The following is a 20,017-nucleotide window of genomic DNA, read 5'->3' on the forward strand; positions in this document are numbered from 1 at the left end:
TTTTTTTTTAATCATCAAAACTAACCGTTTGAAAACAGATTCGATAGAGACAAAGAAATGAGTTTTTTGAAACTGGATAACAATATGCTTTCAGTGTCAACAATTTTTCGTAACTTTTCTTGATGGTTTATCGCTTAAAGCTGAAAGGGCACAAAAAATTTCTCGCTTTTGGAATTAAATTGTTGTAAAATTGGTTTTAATATCTTCGAATTTTAAATCATTTGTTTTTTCATCAGATGATATTCATAGTCAATTTTTATTCTTCAACAGCTATATAAAGTGACAAATTTTTTCCACGATTATATGTAAGACGAAGAAGAAGAGATTTTTACAGTTAATTATAATTATTCATCGGGCTTTTCAGGTCAATTCCAAAATTATGGTTATGATTTCGTAGAATAGAAAAAATTGAAGGGGAAGAAAATAAACTAGACAACGTTAAAGAAAAGAAAACAAGGGAAGAATAATCGGTAAAATTACAATACTTAATGCCGTACTTCAAACTGTCACAGAATAAAGGCCGCTAGCATAAAACGGGAGCGTTCAAAGCGACATAATGCTATGGCTTAAAATTTCGCCACAAAATCAATAAATTATCTTGCTAAAAGGAAGACTATATGAGGGAGAAAAGACAGCTATATTATACAGACAACGATTTACTTCATTTTAGCTGACGGGCACCAGTGTGAAATTTCTAACTTTTCACATCTCTCGGCTCAAACATTGGAGGGTAATACCTTTTTACCTTTTGTGTAGCTCAAAAGAAGAAAAAAAATCATGCAGAAATCACAATAAGGATTTCCGGATGAAACAATTTTTTTAATTGTTAAAAAAGGGCACCTGAATTTTTCAAAAAAAAATAGAAACAATTCGTGCCCCCCCCCCCCCCACCACCACCACCACCACCAGACCTCAACTTAGTTGGTGTTCATTATTTGCAACCCAATCGTAAGTATCATATTTTTGCTTAATGCTGTACTATGTAACAGTATACATTTTGTCTAGGTTTTTGAAGTCCAGATGGTATGGAAACACTCACTTACCAGATATCCTATTGTCAAGTTATAAAACATCTATCAAATTTCACAGCAAGAAAGCTATGGTCACAAACTGTTTCTCTTTGTATAGATTTCATTTTCTTTTTTGAGTATAAAATTGCCAAGAATTTGTCAACTTGGCTCTAGAATAATTAGAGTTGCAAACTATCTGAACTCCGTATGAACACAAAACCACTTGTGTAAGGGATCAATAATGCAAAAAAAATCTTTTCAGACATCCAACAATTGTGCAGAGGAAGAATAATGTACAGCAGAGTAAGTCAAAAATTTTCAAAATTGACCACTATTTTCACTCAAAATCGTCCCGCTCTGATACTAATTGCAAATTGTGATCCAAAATTTTGTTTAATTAAAGTGAGATCTGTGGATGACCACACATACGATATAAAGCAGCTCATAGCAATTGATTCGACCGACCTCCTATAAAAATTCAGCGGCAATTTCATCGAGTTTTAACGGAAGGCCGTAGTGTATTTTTTATAAAGATGACGAATGATTAATTACAGTCTTCATCCCAGCTTTGTTTTTTAGGATGGTACAGTTTTAGCCAACACAGGATGCCATGCAACAGTTGAACAACTCGATGGCCAGATACATGAAACTTTTAACTTCTGATGAAAGCATACAAGAACTCAAAAAAATGGAGCACTCTTTTTGTGGTTGAACTACAAAAACCCTCATACTTTTTCTATGTTTTTGCTATGTGAGTATTGGCAAAAGCATATGGTGGGAACATGGTAATCTATTGAGCCAGAATTGTATAAATTGTTCAACTGCTGTTGTAATCGCAATAGGCATTGTTGAAGAACTTCGCATCCTTTTCCACTGCTTTACGCTTTCTCGGGCTTGCCTCGGGCTTGGTTTTTTTTGTGAAACCCATCATTTGATGAAAAAAACCAGTTTTATTGTAATTATCATGGAAAATTTATCAGATCCGATTTTGGAACATGCTATCAAAGTTGTTATCAGATCTGATACAAGTGTCAGAACACGGATACAATTCTCAGCGCTGATGGTTATTAGGCAAAAACCATTGAGATTTTTTTAATTCAACTCTCTCCAAGAAACCACCTAGTTTCCTTGTAATTGTTGTTCCTTACCCGAGAAAATTAAATTCAATTTCAGGGGAAAGTCTTATAAATTTCTAAAGCTTATTTATCAAAAAAAGTTGGAATAGAACACGAAAAAACAATATATGCTTGTTTAGGGGATGAATAATGCATAAAAATTGTTTTCTGACATAGAAAATATGCGCCGAAGAAGACTAATTTACAGGAAGTAAATCAAAAATTTATGTTTTAACAATAATTTCATCGAAAATGGCACCACTCTATCGCTAATTGCAAACTGTGTTCCAAAGTTATGTTTAAAAAAGGTGAGATCTGTGAATGACATACATACGATATGAAGCAGTTTATAACAAATAATTCAACCAACTTTCGTTTTAAGGCCTTCCGTTAGAAGTTTTAACAGCATGCATTAGTAGTTTTTATGATTTGACGAATAATTAACGTCAGTCGCCCTTACAGCTTTTTTTTAGGAAGGAACAGTTTTAGTCAACAAAAGATGCCATAGGATATTCCGATGAACCTATTCTTAACTTCCGATGAAAACATACAAAAACTTAAAATAAGCGGAGCGCCTTTTTTTGTGATTGAATTAGAAAAACCATAATGCTTCCTTTGTATTGGCGAGAGCATACGGTGGAAGCATCGTAATCTATTGAGCAAGAACTGTAAAAATTTTTGAACTATTGTAATCGCAGTATGCGTTTTTAGGGAATTCCGCATCCTTTTCAATACTTTAGGTTTTCTCGAAAATATACAAGACCTCAGCATTGCCTCGGGCTTGGTTTTTTTGTGAAATCCAGAATGTGATCACAAACAAAAGTATTTTGTTGTAATTATTATCGGAGTATTAACAAATTCTCTTTTTGAACATGCTATTAAAGACGGTGGTATCAGATCCGATACAAGTTGTAGTGGAACACGGAGACAAATCTAAGAGCTGAATGTAATTAGCTGTTCTATCTTGATTCATAGCATTTACTTTTTTTCAGTTTACAGTGGTTCATCAGGTTAGTCATCAGGTTTTTTTGCATCCACCAAGATCAACAGAATACAAAATAATTTTTTTTAAAAACATGAAAAAGTAGAAAAAAGACGTATCTGTGATTAAATATGCTAAATTGCATTTTATCTATCTCATTGTTTCTCTGTTCTCTTAATGTGAGCAATCAGTTGTTTGTTAGTTTTTCAGCAGCCAATTATCATTAAATTCAAAAACTATTGTCAAAGTACAAAAATTAGCGAAAGGAAATATATTAGTCAGAAGATCTTCTCGGACTCATATGCAAACTCTAGAGTCAACAAGAAGATCACCATTACAACTCGATTTGTGTTCTCATAAAACAAAACAAACCTGCCAACCAAAATAATGCGAAAAAATTGTTTTTAACGACATCCATTGCTTTAAAAAAATTTTCGAAAAAATTATTAGCGTTTAATTCAGTCAAAAAACGATATTTTAAAAATATTCAAGCCTACGCTCATTCTTCAAAATTTCTGCTTGAGCAATGTGACAACACATACTTCAGCACAAACTCGATGCTGTTCTTTGCATATTACAGAAAAAATTTCAAAATATGGACAAACAAATTTTGAAAATTGTCTGTAAATTGTTTTCGTTTTCATTTTATTTTTTGTTACAATTTTAGTGTCAAAGGCTATTGAAAACAGTTAGATAGAAACTTATTAATTTCTAATTAACAATGCGGTTAATTGTCTGTTATAATTGATTTAAAAAACGAAGTAACATAATTAATCAATTAGGGAAAATTTTGAAAATCTTCACAAAATTGACGAAAATCGATTTAGATTGGTTATACGCTACAGAAGTGTCATTTCAGATTCTTCTGCTATATATTGGTTGTGCTAATATCCACTTCTGTTCAAAATTTTGTTTCAATATTTTTTTGGGGCAGTGCACTGTGAATTTTTAAAAAAAGAACCGCTAGAACGGTTGACTTGGCGCTAATAATTATGACAAAAAAGTATAAATTATCACAAAAAACAGTTAAAACTTTTCTTCCGATGAAAGACTCCTGCTTTGAATTGACATCCCAAAAATTGACATAAGCATTTTTGTTCCAACAATGTTTCAAATTACCTTAAATTTGAAAAATTGAAAGTATTGAAAAAATTTAACAGAATAAGGAAAAATTGGCCAAAGTTGAGATAAACTTAAGCTTCGATAAATCTTCGATAAAAGCACAATTAGGATGATCTGGGTTTGACAGACCTTTCAAGTGTACTCCTCATAAATTTCTATGCAAAATATATCGAGCAGTTTGCCCAAAGAAAAAGTCAGTTCATCGCGTAGTTCCATCTTTTCAAGTGGTTTTGGGACAAAAAGACTCACCAGCCTTATAAAAATTTTCGGTCACCTAACTTTTAACTAACCTAGCTGCTCTTGATATTTAAGTCCGAGGTTCTAAATTTGGATGCTTATAACTCACAAGAGTAATTATAACTTCGCCCACACAAAATTTACCTTCCTCCACTAAAAGGTAAAAAAGAGAAAGCAATAAGGGGCATAAGTATTGTTATAACCACAGGGGGTAGTTAGAAATGGAAAGGGGGGTTGGGTTAGAATTGGTGATGATAATCTAAATCCCAAAAGGATAATCACGCGTGTCTCCGTTATTTCACAAACTATTACTTCTTAATACTCAAAGAGGCAAAAAAATAACCCCGAATTCTCGGTCTCACTTGATTTAAACTAACGTACACCTTTTCCAAACTTCTCTCAACTAAAATGGTATCACCGATCATATGCTCAAGTTTGAAGAGCGGAAAATGTTGTAACTTTAGAATTGACATTCAAAATATCGCTGCCTTAATTACATGTGAACGATATGCTCATTCTAAGTGGTGGCTGGACAGTAAGTCGAACGGACTGTTGATCGAAAATTAAAGTGCTTTGAATGACTGATGAAGAGGCCTTTTTAGAAACTTAAAAGTTTAAACATGAGATTATCTAATTCGGTCATGCCTCTGCGGCCAGTTCTAATTTACCTGACAAATAATATCACAATAGAATCGATTATAACATCCATTTTTCGGTACGCAAATACGCAACACCATCAAAATTTACAATTTACTTGAATGTCTCAATATTTTTTAACAGGGTCGAATTTTTCAGCTGAAAGTAGTAGGGGCTGCAATTGGTAATCGGGCTGGGGGGGGGGTATGTTCTGAGGAAACAGGCTCAAAACTCATATGTTTCAACTTTCTTAAAGAATTAAATCTTTCTGGTTTATACGATGCCGTTTTTGATGCAGACTGTTTGAAATTAGTGGTTTCGGTTTACTGTCCTTCGGTCTACAGTCCCAGTTTGGTTGTAAGTCTGGTAGGAAATTAGATTAGACGGTGGTAGTTGTAGAAGGGGATGGAAAATGAGGAGAGTTATTGTCACAATTTGATGGACATGCTAAGTTAAGCAGATAGGATGGCCTCTGTTTAGATGGAAAAGGTTTCTTCAACTGACGCCGAAACAGACCGGATTTTTATTCTTGTTTTTACCATCTATCTGTTTCAAAAGTTTCTCTTTCGCAAGAGGCATGATCGAAAATGTGCTGGTTGAAACGCATGAACAACTGAGCAACTAAGCGTATCCGCGTAACTTGACATTTGGGTCGAAATCAAACACTGTTTCAGAAATTATGGCAGAAAATGAAATAATTTATTATTGTACATCGATTGTTGTTTTCCAAATTTGTGCAAAATGCATCATACGATAACTTTGATATAATGACAAATGACAAAGAAGATTTGAACAACCGCGTGAATGCGCAATTTACTGCCCTAAGAAGTGAACAACCATGCTTTAGACATTATATATGTTCATGAAACTTCTCTATACTAACATCTTAATGAATCAACTGCTACCCAGGATGATGTCAGAGACCGAAATCAAATTTGACTAGAACAAAGGCGACCGCATAGAGGGGAGAGGCGCGTTCATAAGTTCATAACATAAGAACATCTAAAAATGCCCAAAAGTCTGAACAAAAATGAAAGAAAGTTTGAACTTAAGTACGTTAAGTTAGCAGGGTTAAATTAGCACATTTAAAAGCCGATGAAATCTATTCTGCAATCTCAACACATACGACCACTTTCTTCTTCGAAAGAAAATTCTAGTGGTATGGAGGTTTAAGCCAATAAAATGAAATTGCAAGTTGTTTTTGTCAGCTGATTTTGATCAAACCATACGTGCAAATTTTACCGGTAGCATTACGTAATGATGAATGCACCAAATTTGGACCATAAACGCTAAAAAATTATTCTGAACTCTCAGATATTTGAAATTGTTTTTCGCGTTCATAAACAGATCATTCACATCATCATGTCCAGAGTTTTGTTAGTTCACCACAGTCTGGCCATAACCATTTTCCGTTGTGGACAGTCTCTTCATATAGTAAGTCCCATAAAGTTGCAACGCAAGTGAACGTTCGAAAAACTCGAGCCATGCAAACGAGCATCTTTTGGCCAGATATCTGAATGTTTTAAATTTGACCTTCGACCTTTGAAACGTTCGATAGCGTTGCAACTTTATGGGACTGACTATATAGTAAGTCCCATAAAGTTGCAACGCAAGCGAACGTTCGAAAAGCTCGGGGCATGCAAATGGGCAGTGCTTTGCTAGATATCTACATGTTTTAAATTTGAACTTTGACCTTTGAAACGTTCGATAGCGTTGCAACTTTATGGGACTGACTATACATGATTTGGATTTGTGACGCCAGCCTGGAATAAATAGCTAGCCTTTATTGGTCAATAAAAAACTCAAGCTTGTTGAATTGTACTTTTATAAGGCTGTAAATTAGTTACCAGGTTTCTTGCCCTAATTTAGTTGGTCCAACACATCCGGCCCTAACAAGTGAGTTGCCCTAAATTAATCTTGAGATTTTCGCAGTTTTTCACATTAACTGCTCTCTTGTTTATCTTTCGATCCTACGAATAAGTTTTTAATAATTTACTTCTATTCTTCGTTAAAGGTTTTTCACCAAAATTTGGGAGCAAGTACCGTTATACCAGTGCACCAATACTTACTTTTGCGCAACATTTTGTACGAAAAAAGTACAAAATCGCACCAATGTATTGAAGTAATGGAAATGTTTTAGCTTGTGGCCAATTAAGTGTCATACAAGTAGTTCCCATTCAAGATCATGATAATTGTTCCGACCCTCTTGAGGAGGGAGGAACTATATACTCAAATGGGTTTTCTTTGTTCAGTCAATTTTGACCGATCGATATATTCATCATACAGAGTTGTGAGTGGTATCATTAAAAAGCCCCTCCGGCGCAGAATATGAAATTAAAAAGATTTTTTTGAATTTCGTAATTTACAGGGAGTTATCGAGTTTTGAGGTTTTGTGAAAAACAGACGAATTTCCGATGTTTTTATTCACATTTTCCGGAATTTTGCCTAAAATTTCCTCAATTTTGCAAAAAATTGTGATAAATGTTAACAATTGTTTATTTTGTTTTTAGAGACAAAAAAGAGTTTTGTTGACTATTTCTATTTAATTTTTCTGGCTATAATGTTGGCTACGTATTTCAAAAATCAGATTTTTTAATCAAAAATTGTCTTAAATAAGCTCCTTTAGTCCATTTTGATTAAATTCGCCGGATGTACACAAGCCAAAAACAACAAACACAATCTTTGTAAATTGCAAAGTAAGCTAGTCTTGGTTCCAATTCCATTCAGAGTAGCCTAGAATCAAAATTTTGCCGTTTTTTGCCAACTTTACTCTATGATTATAAAAAACGAAACATTTATTTTTAATCTTTTAACTAACAGATTATATAGATCTAAAGCATTCGAAATAATTGAGTGTTCTATATGGACAAACAGCAATAGCGGAGCTGGTTTTGGTACAATCTTGGACTGTTACGATTGATAAAATAATTCGGATCAGTCGGTATTTTTTGAAAAATAAAATCGAGTTTTTATGATAATTAAAGAACAGAACAATTCACATCACAGCTCACTTTTGATAGGCTCAAATGGCTCTCTAAACAGTTCCAATTTATTATATTTTTTTCTGTGCTCAAAAGATTTTGGTTGTTTTGATTTTTAAAAATGTTTTATTTTAATTAAACAGTGGTTTTTTGAAATTTGCCACTATTTTTCTCTTAATTTGGTCAATTGAGGCTGAGTGTCAGCAAAGAAAGAATGCTTCTTCTTCCTCTTCCTCTGTTAAATTAAATTTAGGTTTTTTGCTGTATTATGCGTTAAGTTATGGTTTTTATCTTTGATACTACTAGATTTCACATTTTTTTTTGTTTTTAGGTATTGGTCACACGTTTTTTTCTCGTTTTGTCACAATATCACATTATTGACAGTTCACAAATTAAATTATTGGCGCTCAAAATTAGACGCAAATGAACATATAAAAGTCTTGAAAGGCATAGATTATGGTTGCAACGGGTCGATATCCCTTTCTCGAAGAAATTAAATGATTTTTTTTTACAATTGTCTTTAATTGTCGTTTTACTTTGTGTTTGTAGTCGCATGAAAATAGCTGGATAATGACAGATTTCACTGTCATCTTATGAGGGAATAAATGAGCCTGTATTATGACTTGAGTAGATAGCTGATGGTTTTCATGACTTTGAAATCAATTGTTTTCAAAAATAAAAAAAACTCTTTTTAACGTTGTTTAACTTCGCATTTTTTGTCTATTTGTTTTCTAGTCTCGTTAATTACAGGTCAAATATAACACAATTAATGTGGGGGAAGGTGCTTTTTACAAAATCTAATATCTTTTTCTATTGAATTGGTTATGAATTCACTGGCTTCGACATGGGTATTTCGCACAAAATGTAAACTAATTTCTTTCGTTATATATTTAACGTTCTTCTGTAGAGGTATGACATATTTTGAATTCCTACAGTTCTCAAAAACGCTTCCCTTGGACAAATAGACGAACCTATTTAATTTTTTTTATTTTGAAGCTAGTGGCTTTCATGACTTTCAAAATAATTGTTTTCGAAAAAAAAGTTTATTTAAGATTTGTTTTATTTTTTCTTCTTTTTGGTGTACTTTTTATCTCTTATCATTAAGGAGAAGGCTTATAACCCAATTTTGGCATCCGAGGAAGGCTCAGTTGAATATATTTTTTAGGGGCCGAAAATGACTTTACGGCTGCGACAGCGTTTTCTCGCAGGTTTCAATTGAATTTCTTTGTTGTCTCTATCTGTTGTTCTTTTTGTAACCAAAAAATCACTAATGACAGGTCTTAACGCACTCGTTTAGAGACGTATTTGATCATAAACATAAGGGATGTTTTCAATTGCAATTAAATGGTTTTCTTTTGAATTAAATGTTCTTAATAAATATAAGCCAATTTTCTTTGCTGTTTTTTTGTTCCTTTTGTCTATGTGATACCTATGTAATTACCGGTCTAATATGACATCCTTGTTGTCAAGGGTAGGTCCAAGTGAACAAAATCCCTTCTTTTTTTAAAGAAATCGTTTTGAATTTACTGGCTTCGACAGGGATTTTTTAGACAAAAAGTAAACCAATTTTTGATTTTTGTCTACATTTAAGGTTCTTTTTCTAGACTTAAAAAGTATTTTGAAAAATTACACGTCTCAAGTTTTTCCCTTGGACAAGTAGAGAAACCTTTTTCTTTATTTCATATTGTAGCTAATGGCTTTCATGAATTTGAAAATAACTGTTTTCGAAAAAAAAACTGTTATTTAATTTTGCCTTTTTTTCTTTTTTTGTTCTACTTGTTACCTATTTTCACTAATGAGACCCCGCTATCCCACATTTTGGTGTTTGCAAAAGGCTCGATTGAACATATTTTGTGGGCAAAATATGGCTTTAAAGCTTCGACAGCGTTTTCTTGCAAGTTAAAATTGATTTTTTTTTGTATTCTCTGTTGTACTTTTCAGGTCATAAGGCCTTGCTATAGAAGCGTATGTTATCATAAACATATTGGATGTTTCCAGTTGCCATCTAATGTTTTTCCTTACATTGAAATTTATTGTTTTTAGAAATAAAGCAAATTTGTTTTATCTTTGCTGTTTTTTTTTGTTCTTTTTTGTCTAAAGGTTACCGAGCCTTTTTATAGAGTAGTACCATATCTTTTCAAGTAAAGTACCAGTTATTTTCATTAGTTTCAGTTTTATCCGAGCTTCTGTAAGTTCTTTTAAATGGACAAAGTTTTGGATGTAATTATTGTTTGTTGTTTTTGTTGATTGATTAATGGCTGATCTCATCAATGTAATGCGGCATTTTTGCTCCACTGAGTTATTTGCATTTGAGGCGATCTTTGTTCACACACTTTTTTTGAAAGTAATTTGAATTTTTGGGTTTTCTATCTGTTCTTATTTGGTAGACATTTATGCCAAAAATGTGGTTGAGCGGTGTCGGAACTTGATGTGCGAACGCACATTACCGAGCCTCCTTGTAATTTCTAGACAAGAGGGTAGTTTTAATGACAACTTTTTTCTAAGTTTTTTTGGTATTTTATTTGTTTTAATGGTTTTTTTCTGGCGTCTATTGGACGCATTTTTATTACAATTTACTGGATTTTTCTCAATTTTACGATGGCTTTTGTCATTTGTGGACTCTATGCGGCTTTTTTTGTTTTTCTGCACTTCTTACACTTTGGTTAAGACTTGGATTTTGTACACGTCTTGAACATGACCTGCAATTAGGTTATAATTTTTAGCCAAGATTACTGTTAATTGTGAACAATTACTTGATATTAGCTCTGAATCAGTACTGATATTAGATTTGCATTTATACATGGCCGGCAGTGATTTTCAATTCGCGTTTGGTCTGGGATCAGATATCAGTCAAGTTACCCGTTGACCCAAAATATAATTTTCAGCCGCTAGTTATCAACATAATGTATAATATATATGACTAAAGAATATTTGAGAATGGAACTCTCACTGAATTTTTAATCAAGGAGCACCATGTACAACAGCATCACGGTTTTAATGAGTCCTTTAAAACTTAGAACTGAGTAACTCAGTAAGGACCTGTTCTTGTGTTGAGAACTAACCAATTAGATTTTTGGAAACTAAATCATAGCAGAATGTGGATAAAACGAATCATCCATTTTCACCTGTTTTTCCGTACTTTCTCATAATTTATAACTACCCAGGTTGAGGTCCCAGGCGGAAAGTCGGTATGTCCAGACTAATCGTGCGTTAATGATCACACTTTCGTGCGTTCATCAGACCTTTCCTGCGTTCATGTCCAGACTTTCGTGCGTTTTTCCTTGTTTCCAGACCATGTAAATTTGAACGCACGACACCCCCGTCGTGCGTTCATCTGGGTCTGGACATATCGAATTTCCGTCTGGGGCCTCAACCTGGGTGTCTATGCTATTACATTATAATTTCTGTGTTTTAGTCAGTGCGCAATATAATTGTGGAATTTTATCACATAACACGGAACATCTTGTGTTTTCTTTGTACCATTAAACTTGCATTGAGTTTCATTGGGGTGCTACCTATAAACATGTTGATCAGACAAGATTATTAACAGAAAAAAAAATATGTCCTGATATCGACTAGGATTAAATTCCGGGCGGTGCTCATTTTGAACATCTATTCAAATTGATTTTAAATCTGCTCTCTTTTTTGCAGAATAATCTTTCTTATAGTTTATTCTGTTTACTACATTTTTCAATAAACGTTTGCTGATCCCAATAATACAATCTTTTTGACGAACCTTTATGGCTTGTCTGCTCGTACAAGGCATCATTTCTGTGAAGCATTTTGATGGCGTGTCGGATCTCAGTGATATGCTTGTTTTTTACCTGATAACATGTTCTTAGACTCTGAAAACCAATTCTTAAAAAACGCTTTAAAATTCTCGGAATGGCCTCAGAAATCTTAGAATGTTAGTAACTTTGTGTGAATTCTGATTGTATTACGGATCGGAATACTCAAAAAGATCATATTTTGTTGTTCTTGAATTTTGATCTATGACTTGAAGATTTCCATATTACAAATTTAGTAAATTTTTATATTTGTAAAAATGGGCATACACAACCTCAAAAAACTCGATTGCTCAAAATTCCAAGAAGCAAAGAGCGAAAAATTTCTAGATAATACTAGAAAATTTTGCCAAAAGAAAAGTCTTTGACAAAAAAGACTACTTACAAATACAGATTCCGCTCACATCTCGAAGGATATTGTCATAAACGGATACAAAAGTGTTGAATCAGTTATAAAATTATCAACACGGTTGCGTTAAAACAGCTCAAGGCTGAGTGACTTCAACTGAAGAGTGTGCGATATTGGCACAGAACAAAAGGTTTAGAATGGAAAGTGGGAGAATCCTTAATAGTGGAAAAGAGGATTGGGGGGTGAGGCTAGGAGTAAATCTCCCATTTTTCATTATGGCTGCTTCCTGAGGCGTGGCCTTAATTACTTACTTACTGGCCGGTCGGCTGAAAAGAAGGATGCGAAGAGATAAGCACTTTTATCAATCAAACTTAATCGCGTCTTGCCGAAATTTAAAATGCGAGGCACGGAAATAGATAACCGTAGTCGTTTTTGAACGAAGTCGTTTCCTGCGCTTTCATGCGTTTTAATGCGATTCGCATTTTTCTTATTCTGTCAGCTCGATATACATAATAAGAAAAACCATACACATTGGACAAAATAAAGAAATTTAATTGCCACATGAGAAATTACATGTGAAATGCCTTTTTGTTGGGTGGGATAACTTTGCATCGGATCCTAAATTTTATTACCATATAAATGACAGTAAAATTTAGGTTCCATCGCAACGTCATCTCGCCCAACAAAAAAACATCTAGTTGTTTACGGGGAACTCGTTAAAGCCACTATATGCAATTATACAGAAAATGACCATTATACAAGAAATGATCAAATATAGATAATTAAAGAGTTAGATATTTTTATTAATAATTGAGTCAAGGCAATGGAAAAATTTGAAACTAACTTTCAAGCTATTAAAAGCATTTCTCAAGGAAAAAAAAACGGGAAATTGCTCGTCAATTCACCGTATGTAAGTTATTTACGTGAAAAATACGAAAATGTGAAGTGGATACAGCATAATGTACTCAAAAAGTTTAAACTAATCGGATAAAATGGAACACAACAAAAAATAAAATCGTGGCAAAATTATGGCGACAAAGTTCTCTGGTCAATGATCGTCTTTTTGTTGCCATTTGAATGTGTTCAACAAAAATAATAGCATCGATGGCACAGTTGTTAAATACAGACTGTGAAGCAACTTGGAAATCTACAAAAACTTAAGGGCTAAACTTGGAAATAGGCCTAACTGTTACAACGCGATGACACTAGCTTATAATAAAATCTTAGTTTAATAGGGGATTGACTCACCGAATCTTGATAGGCAAAGCTTGCAGGATATATCAAGCTATATAAAATAATAAAAATAGTGGAAATTTTTTTAATGTGTCAGACCTGATCCGGTAGATAATTTTTTTTGTAGTCATAGATGAATCATATACGATGGCATACAAATCATTGCGTGTTTTCAGGTAAAATTCTTGAGCAATTATTATCTTGCTTGATTACTGGAAGTTTTTAAACACTTTCAGTCATAAAAATATTTTCCTCTTGAAAGATTCCCCCGTGATTCCTAGGACAAAAGATGCATGACAGCCCGGAAGTCATATAAATCGCATACTTCCTTTTATTATTGATAGGAGTCATCCATCTCCTTCTTCCACGAGTACCATTAGTTGTGCGTGGTTTGCTATCATAGTGACAACTTTCTTACAAAACTATATTGTAAAAAAAATTGATCAGATTATGCACAGTCTAACTAAGACTTTGTTTGGTGCATGATCAACCGAGTTGGACTCGGATGATAATCTTCAAAGAATTTTTCAAGATTATGCATAATCTTGCAAGATTAACCTCCGAAGAGCAAGAAGCCAAAAAAAAAGCATAAAACTCGAAAACCAAAGTTAAAAACTTCTAAATATCCAAAAAATGAAATTAACAAGGCGGCTCGGTAATGTGCGATGGCACATAAGGTTCCGACCCCACCCATCCACAATGTTGGCATAATTGTCTAAAAAAATGAGGAACAGATAGAAAAACAAAAAAAAATTTTTTTTGGGAATCCCAAAAAAACCCAAAAAGCCCAAGTATTTTTCAAAAAAAATTGTATGATCGATAAGATAGCTTCCAATGCAAATAACCCAGTGGAGTAAAAAATGAAGCATTAGATTGCTGTGATATGCCAATATTAAGAAAGCGAGTCAAGACGAACAGCAAAGTCAAACAACAACAACAACAATAAACATTAATTAAATCAGAAACTTTATGTCCGTTTTAAAAAACAAAATTTAATAACAAAGTCAACATACCGTCAGATATACCTAAAACTAAACAAAATAAATTATAAATCACAAGAAAAAATATGGACCAGTCCATAAAAAGTTTTGGTAACAATTAGACAAAAAAGAACAAAAACATAGTAAAGTTAAAAAATTGGCTTTAACTTCAAAGTAATGAAGACCAATTAGAAATCAAGAAAAATATCCCAAAGGTTTGTGATTACCAATGCTTCTACAGAAAGGCATTAGGACCTGTCCTGAATTATTTTTTTAAGCGGCTAAAAAGAACAGCAAAAAACAACAAACACAAAAATTCAATTGAAACTTGCCAGAAAACGCTGTCAAACATGTCAAGCCATATTTTGGCCCCCAAAATATGTTCTATTGCAATAATGTAGTATGTGGCCATTTATTAGTGAGTCTAGGTAACAAGTAAACAAAAAAGAGAAAGGATCAAAACTATGTAATAATTTGATTTTTTTTTTCGAAACAAAATTATATCCAAAGTCATGAAAGACATTAATTACAAAATGAAATATTTAAGAGGGCTCGTTTATACATCCTAAAGAAGCCTTTGGGACCTAAAAATTACCCATAAAATGTCTCGCATCTACAAAAAGAACGTCAAAAATGACAAAAATCAAATTAATTTACTTTTTATTGTGAAAAACCGGTGTCGAAGTCAGTAAGGTCATAACGCATTCTTTAAAAAAAATAGATTTTGGGACATCAATCTCTTTTGATACCTTCCGGTTACACCCATAATGTCATATTTTACCTGTAATTAACGAGATTAGGTAACAAAAAGAAAAATAAAAAGAACAAACTTGCGAAGTTAAAAAATTTTTTTTTAGTTTTGGAAAGTCATAAAAGCCATCAGCTATCTACTAATATCAGAAAATCGGCTCATCTATTTTTTCATGAAAAACCAGTGAAACTTATCGCTATACAAAAAATTTCATACGACCGAAACGACGAAGTAAAAATGGCAGTTAAAGACAAAATCAAAAAAAATCAATTAATTTCTTCGAGAAAGAATGGTCGAGGCCGTTAAAATGATAATCTATGTCTTTCAGGATTTTATGCTGTTCAATTGTGCTTTATTTTGAACGCTAATAAGGTGATATGCGAACTGTTAATAATGTGATAATGTGACTAGAAAACGTGAAAAACTGGCCAATATCTGAAAACAAAAAAAATCTGAAATCTAGTAGTATCAAAGCCAGAAAACCATAACTTCAGGCTTAAAACTGCAATCGAGACTGTATTTTTGATCAGTTCAAGGAAGAGGCATTCCTCCTTTGCTGACACCAAGCAACAAATTGACCAAATCAAGAAAAAAATAGGAAAAGTACATTAAGCCGTTAATAATTTAAAAATCAATTATTTTTTAAAGTCGAAAGGATCGTAAACTTTCAATTAAAAAACTAAATGCGTTAGCTTCAAGCTGCTTAGTAAGCCAATTGGACCTATCACTCCTGAGCTTTGATTTGATATGTTCTGTTCTTTATTATTAAAAAAAGATCAATTTTCAAAAAAAAGACCGACTGAAAAAAAAGACCGACTTTTTGGATTGTAACAGTCCAAGATTGGCCCAAAACTACTCCTACTAATGCTTATTGTCCATTAAGAACAATTACTGTTTTGAAAGTTGTAGATATAGATAATTTGTTAGTTGAAAACTCAAAAATAATTTCTGCATTTTTGTTAATCAACGAGTAAAATTAACAAAAAACGGCAAAGTTTTAATTACAGAGCACTCTCAGTGGAAGTTGAAGTAGTTATAGCCCCCCTCTGAGTGGGAAATAATTGTATTAGTGTTGTTTGGGGTCGTACTGCCGGCGAATTTATGAAAAGTGGACAAAAATAGCTTATTTCGTGCTATTTTGGATGAAAAAGCCTGAATTTTGAAATATTCATCCAGATTTTTTGACAGAAATTAAATCAGAATAATCAACAATGATTGTTCGTCTTTAAAAATAATATCAACGACAATATTTTTAAAAAAATTAACAAATATTAGCAAAATTGACAAAAAGTTAGGCAAAAATTTCGGAAAATGTGAACAAAAATAACGTGATTTCAATCTGCTTTTCTCAGAAGTTTAAACCTCGATAACTCCCTGTAGAAAACGAAAAGTAAAAAAATCTTTTCAATTCAATATTCTACGCTGGACGAGTTTACTAATGATACCAGTCTCAACTCTCTACGATGATTATATCGATCGGCGCATATTGACTGAACAAAAAAAAACCCGTTCGAGTAGATAGTTCCTCCCCCCCCCCACTCAAGAGGAGTCGGAACAAAAAACATCAAATAATGGTTGGTATCGAAATTTGAACAGCATGTCAACAATCCTTCGCGATACTCAGCATTACAGGAAAAGCTCTGATCCAAAGTTGCCACTGTTGGGTTACAAATACGTTTTGAATAAATTTAATTTTTATCAAGGAGGTTCGGTAATGTTCGTTTGCACCTAAAGTTCCGACCCCGCTCATCCACTTTTTCGTATAAATGTCTATCAAATGACGACCAATATTTTTCGAAAACATATATGTATGAATAAAAAGGTGCCTGCATCGCAAATAACTCAGTAGAGTAAAAAATTCCGCAATAGATTGATGAGATCAGCCATTATTAAGAAATCAATTCAAGATGAACAACAAAATCAAACAACAATGACAACAAACATTAGTTACATCCTAAACTTTATGTCCCTTTTCTAAAACTTATTAACAAGTCAAAATAGCGTCAGACAAAGCCGAAACTAAACCAAATAGCTTGTACTCAACTAGTAAAGATATGGGACTACTCCCTAAAACGGGCGGGTAACAAATAGACAAAAAAGAACCAAAAAACAAGAAACAGCAAATTTATTTAAAAAATTGGCTTATATTTTCAAAAAAACAATTGAGTCTGAAGTACTGAAAACCATTAGGTAGCAATTCAGAACATCCAACGTGTTTATGATTGCATAAGTTTCCAGAGGAGGGCACTAAGACCTGTCATTATTCTATTTTTTGGGGTTACAAAAAGAACAACAAACAGAGACAACAAGTAAAAATTCAATTAAAAATGCGAGAAAACGCTGTCAAAGGCGTAAAGACAGATTTTTCACCACATAAGAATAGGTAACAAGTAGACAAAAAAGAAAAAAACAGCAAATTAGATTAATCATTTTGTACTTTTCGAAAATAATTATTTTGAATTCATGAAAGCCATTAGCTACAAAAAGAAAAAATTAAACAGAATCCATTTTTCAAAATAAAGATGCGCTTGACTTCTTTAATTATTCAGAATATGTCTTACGTCAACAAAATAACGTCAAATATAGACAAAAATAAAAAGAAATTAGTATAAATTTTTTATAAAAAAACCCGCGTCGAAGCTAGTATATTCATAACAATTTCTAAAAACCAAAAAATCAGGTACAATTGCATTTTTTCGGGAGCACAATAATGTCATATCTGACCTGTAACTAACAATACTAGCTAACAAATTATCAAAAGAGAACAAAATGCGAAGTTGAAAAGTTTTTTTTATTTTTGAAAACAATTGTTTTGAAGTCATAAAAATCATCAGATATCATCTCAAATCAGAATTTTGGCTAAATTATTGCTTTTTCATAATATTCCAATAAATTATTGCTTTTTCATAATATTCCAATGAGACCTGTCATTATTCAGGAAACTTAATACGACTAAAAAGACAAAGTGAAAACTACAGCTAAAGACAAAAGTAAAAAAAAACTCAATTAAAGTCTTCGGGAAAGGGGTGTCGAAGCCGTTAAAACCATAATCCATAACTCTAAAAACTTTTATGCAAAAATTTTGTCTTATTTCAAACGTCAATAATGAAATTTGTGATTTCTCAATACTGTGATAATTTGAGAAAAACGTGAAAAAAAAACGTGAAAAATGGGCCATTGTCTAAAATTAAAAATAAAAATTGTGAAATCTATGAGTATCAAAGCCAGAAAACTATAATTTAACGCGTAAAACCGCAAAAAGATTAACTCTTAACTGAGTAGAAAGATGAGAAAGAATAGGCATTCTTTCTTTGCTGACACTATGCTACAAGTTGACCAAATTAAAAGAAAAATAGTAGCAAAATCCAATAAGCAATCGTTTATTTAAAAATAAACTATTTTTATAAGTCAAAACCACCGGAATGTTTCGAGTAAAGAAACTAGATACAATAATTTGGAACAGCCCAGGAAGCCCATTGGACCCATCAACAGTGAGTTGTGATTTGATTTGTTATGCTCCTTAATTAACATAAAAAAGATTACTGAATTAAAAACACCGACTGATTACAATCTGAATTGTTTTCTGGATCGTAACAGTGCAGGATTGGATCAAAACCAGCCTTGATAGTGCCTTCCGTCCATTAAAAACACTCAATTGTTTCGAATGTTTTAGATCTGGATAATTTGTTAATTGAAAGACAAAAAAATGCTCTGTTTTTGATAACCATAGAGTAAAGTTGGCAAAACACTGCTAAGTTTTCATCCTCGACTACTCTCAATGGAAGTGAAAACAGAAAGAGTTCACCATGTACTGCACCAATGTTGTGTTAATTGTGTTACGTCCAGCAAATTTAATCAATGTGGACTAAAGAAGCTTATTTCAGGCATTTTTGATGAAAAAGTTTGAATTTTGAAATGTTTAGCAAATATTTTAGCCAAAAAATGAAATGAGAACAAAAACAACAACATTTTTTGTCTTTAAAAATAAAATCAAAATTACTATTGTTAACAATTTTTACCTATTTTTGCGGAATTGACGAAATTTAAGGCAAAAATTCCGGAAACTTTGAACAAAAATAACGCAGTCGGTCTAATATTCACAAAAATTTTAGCCACAATGTCTCGCTCTAGAAAACGAAATCCAAAAAAACATTTTTAATTCCATATTCTGCGCTCGACGGGCTTTTTAATGAAACCACTCACAAATCTCGACGAGGAATATATCGATCGGTCAAAATTGTCTGACCAAAAAAAACCAGTTGAGTATATAGTTCCTCCCACCTCAAGAGGTCAACTTTAGACATCAGAATTACATTTAAATGAATTGCGCCACTGTAAACTATTTAAAGAGTTTAGTGGAGGCATAGTAGATCGGTTATAAAAAGAATAACTATGTATATTTTCCAAAAATGTCATTTATGCAAACCCCTTAAGGCATAAAACTACATAAAGGTTGTGGGGGATTTTTAGCCAGTTTAGAACAAGAAACGCAATTAAAAGTATTTGTTAGGTAAGATTTTAAAATAAAGAATTCTTCATACGAACACGGTCTCTTATAAACTCTTGTAAGAACTAATAGGTTCTAATATTTTTAAATTATGGTAGCAGGAAAGTAAAAATCTTTATCCTGTAAAAGCTGTTATGAACTTTATTGTCGTTAGTTTAATTGTTTTGTATCAGAATTGATATGATAACAAAACATTATCTTACACGATGAAAGTTTGGGACACATTGCAACCAATTCAACAAATAATTGTTTGCCAAATCCGTTTTTGGTATTGATTTTCATGATAACGTGCTAAAAGTTTTACATGAGTTAAAAAAGTCGTTTCTTCT

General features: G+C 32.7%; 1 protein-coding gene across 10 annotated transcripts in view; it reads right to left on the minus strand.

The window, feature by feature from the left end:
* LOC142336011 (uncharacterized) overlaps positions 1–20,017 on the minus strand; it is a 117,133-nt gene that overhangs the window by 84,864 nt on the left and 12,252 nt on the right. For 2 of the 10 annotated variants that reach the window (XM_075384473.1, XM_075384468.1), the window contains exon 1: positions 498–682. The exons of 2 other annotated variants lie outside the window; for them this stretch is intronic. The gene's annotated coding sequence lies outside the window, so the exon portion shown is untranslated. Of the gene's footprint in view, positions 1–25; positions 206–497; positions 683–4,508; positions 4,991–12,253; positions 12,380–13,061; positions 13,079–20,017 lie in introns of those variants that run through there. 6 more of the 10 variants (XM_075384472.1, XM_075384467.1, XM_075384469.1 and 3 more) reach the window with 5 other exon arrangements.

The sequence above is a fragment of the Convolutriloba macropyga genome, chromosome 3 (genome assembly GCF_964194025.1).
Source record: "Convolutriloba macropyga chromosome 3, txConMacr16.3, whole genome shotgun sequence".
Classification (NCBI taxonomy): domain Eukaryota; kingdom Metazoa; phylum Xenacoelomorpha; order Acoela; family Convolutidae; genus Convolutriloba; species Convolutriloba macropyga.